This window comes from Teleopsis dalmanni, chromosome 1, assembly GCF_002237135.1.
Source record: "Teleopsis dalmanni isolate 2A chromosome 1, ASM223713v2, whole genome shotgun sequence".
NCBI classification, from domain to species: domain Eukaryota; kingdom Metazoa; phylum Arthropoda; class Insecta; order Diptera; family Diopsidae; genus Teleopsis; species Teleopsis dalmanni.
In genome coordinates, this window is record NC_051846.1 from 229,056,903 (window position 1) to 229,060,524 (window position 3,622).

At 30.3% G+C, this 3,622-nt stretch overlaps 1 protein-coding gene across 1 annotated transcript in view; it reads right to left on the reverse strand.

Moving 5' to 3' along the window:
- The window catches only part of LOC119667616, a 17,251-nt gene that overhangs the window by 12,381 nt on the left and 1,248 nt on the right, over window positions 1–3,622 (reverse strand). The window lies entirely within an intron of this gene.

Sequence of the window (3,622 nt, forward strand, 5' to 3'; positions counted from 1 at the left end):
GTTTGTAATCTTAGCTGACAATGAAAAAATTTGATAAATAGTAGATCTATCATTTGGTGTTAAGAAAGATCGAAAACGGCTTATAATTCTGCAAAAGGAAACTGCCAGAATATGAAAGATCTTTCAAACAATCTTTTGCAAGATTTTTGAGTTCGGTGATCTGTAAGATCTTTGCCAAAATTGACATGTAATTGTATTGATTAATTATATTTATTTTTAATTGTTGAATTTCAGTAATTAAGATTTAATTGGAAAGCTTTCTGTCATTTACTTGGGATACAAATATTTAAAGATTTGTTCTTAAACACAAATTCTTGAAATATCTTGATTGCGAATCGGATAGGAAAAAAATTTATAAAATTTTGTCGAAGATATAGGACTTTCCACTTTATCAGAAAATCTTTTAAAAAAAGTTTTAGCCAAATCGAAGGTGATAAAGTCGAAGGTGTCAAAATCGAAGGTGTCAAGTTTATGCTGATAAGAACTATACTGTAGTAAGGTTTATGAGTGATATATAATGTATGATTTATAAACGATCGCGAAAATACTAACTTTGTTGGTCAACTGTGGATTCTATCAAAGCAATAAGTGTATTTATCAAATATTAAGAAAAATTCTTAATTGAAATTCATGAAATTGGATCTAACCATCTCATTGGGTATAAGCTCACCGCATTTTCATTGAGTAGTTAGGATATGGAGTTAGGAGATGTACGTTCTCAGTTTGTTTGCAGTATCAGTAAGATTCGAATTGTAACTAATAACTGCCATCCATATTCATCTAATTTAATATTTTGTATTTGATCATTTTAAAGATCTGTATTTATCGCTATGAGTTAAGTGGTTTGTAGTCGAATAGATCATCCAAAAGATTGATACTTAATGATCTGAATGACTATCACAGCAGACACAAAAGTTATGCTTCTCTTCACAAGAGTCTCGAAATATTAGCATTATATCTGTGTGAGATCTACTTTATTTTTACAAATCTCAATAGATGGCGTCACAATTAATTACTATCTTTAAAAAACCGCTTTTTTTTATAACGCACTGTGTAAATGCATTATTGTGATCAATCTTTTTTTTATCAATAATGTTGCAGTTAATCGAGTTTTATACAGTAACGCAATGGCTAAAAGGCGTAAGTGTTTAAATCATCATTATACTATAAACTACACTAATCAATGATGGTTAGCATCTCTAAGTTTTAGTAAGATAATTGCTTACAGATAAAAAATTCCTTATGAGCAACAGAGAATATACAATACGTATTACGTTTCTATTTATAGTACTTTAATCTACGCATTTTAAAAGTATATTTATTGGTTTATTTTTAAAATTTCAACCTGAAAGATACGTGTTAAGGTAGAAAGTATTTATTTGACTTGAACTCAAATTAATCACACTGCGGTGAAATGATTCATTTCCGTTTGCCACTGCGGATTTTATTTAATATTTTGGAAAATTTTATCTTTTCCGATTTTTAGATATTTTTATCACTTTCATTGTATACACTAACTACAATAAATAAAGTGTAATTTTAATCTACGTGACTAAATTCAATTTGAAAATTGTGAAATATAATTATTGTTTGTTTTGCTAGTTTTCAATTATCTTTCTTTTATTGTTAAAGTTAAGAGAATTATAGTTACAGTTAATTTTTTTGTTTGTTTTTAGCGTTTTTGAGATATAATAACAACTAGCTAACAGATACATATATATCTGGCTTACAGATTGTGAGCTGATATATTACTAATATTTTCTGTAAGTGTATTTCTTTGAGTTTAATTGGTCAAGGATTTTAATAATTCCTTTTTATTTTACCATATTAATTAAAGTTAGAAAGTTTGGGAAGGAGTGCCATGAGACAACAGTGTAACAATGTTATTTAGCGTGGACACCTGCCATGAAGACTTAAGACCACGGTGCTCTACAAACACATGTATCAAGATAATTCGCCGATAAACACCCCATTGGAAACTCTAATGAATTTCCGCCGGTTCCAAATAAAGTTATGTATATTGAACATAACTTCCTCCTTGGTAAGGAGCGAGGTCTCTCAATACCTCTGCTGATCTTTGGATCCCAGCATCCGGTGATGAATACGCAATTTCGAATGAGTGATAAACAAATACCGATCATTCTTTCCACGTAAGTTTGAGTATCAACCACAGCCTCTACAACGCTATCACTTGGGCAGGGCAGCTAAAGCTGGGCGCAGCTGATCCCCGTAGTAGCAGATTTACATCTCCGGTCATGTGTCGCAAGTGCCACTTACTACCATGCACGCTCCAAAACACTGTCGGCATACCGCCGGGATTTTAGTCGCCTTTTACGATAGGCATGCCTACCTCTAGAATATTCTAACCACTTACCCGCAGGGGAAAGTGCCATAAGACAAAGAAAGACTAAAGGAGCAACAACCCGCAAGTTTTATAAGTTTAGATTAGGTTAGATCTGTCATAAGTCACACATTTACATCCTTGTGATAACATCCTTATAGATTTAACATATTTAATTAAGTCAGCGTTTTTTGGCAATATTTAGAGTATTTAAAGCTCCATTTCTAAGACGAATCCATTAGGCATATTTAAATATTTTTAAAGCTTATTTTTTGATGAAACCTGTGTTTTTTTGAAAGACCCTGTTTTCTCTTAGGACAATCGATGAAATAGTCTATAACTATTTGCCTACTATAATAGCAAATGATATGTACTCTAAATTGGCTTATTCAATATAAGTTGAAGCCATTATAAGTTTTACGAATATCTAAGTAGCATAACTATAGCATCAATGGACTTATAAGTTTATTATAATTAGCATTACTAATAGCCACTTAAAATAAAAAATGATTTGTATTCTATATTGGATTATCCAAGATTAGACGAAGTGTTGAGCATAAATGTAGCATCAATAGACTTATAGGTCTATAATAATCAGCATTACTATTAGCCGATCTATTCAAAGATTAATATGGGCTTATCCAATATGAGATGAAGAGTGTTAAACTAAATATAAAACAGCCCCTATAGGAATCACGAATATTTGTATCAGCATCAAATCAAAGATGCAGCTTCTGTGATATAGAAACGAAGTCGCTAGATTCATATGGAAAAAATTATCACTGTTACACAATACACGCAACTATCTGTCATCATACTTAACATAAAGCAAGTAATTATCTTAGCTAAATCTAGCCAACATATTTGACTTCTTGAGAACAGCAGGACTGGATAAATTTTTATAGGATGGCCAATATAGTAATAACTGTTAGTACAATATAACTTATAGTCGTAGTGAATTAAATATCTCTGATATACATTATATCATGGCAGATGTGATTTAAGAAAGTAGCGACCAGAGAAGTTATTAAACTTACTTGTAAAGATCAAAGGTTTTGTTATTGACATGTTACATATATTATTATTATTATTATAAAAAATGTAAATCTTTAAATTATTGTGAAAATAATAAATAAGCAAAAGAACTTAACTTTTGTTAAGTTATTCCTTTCAACAATTGTGATGTTAATATTGAATGTTAGTTGCAGTAAAAATTATTTTCTTTCATAACAAAATGATAAGTAACTTATATTATAAGCAACTTTAAGGACTTACGAATTC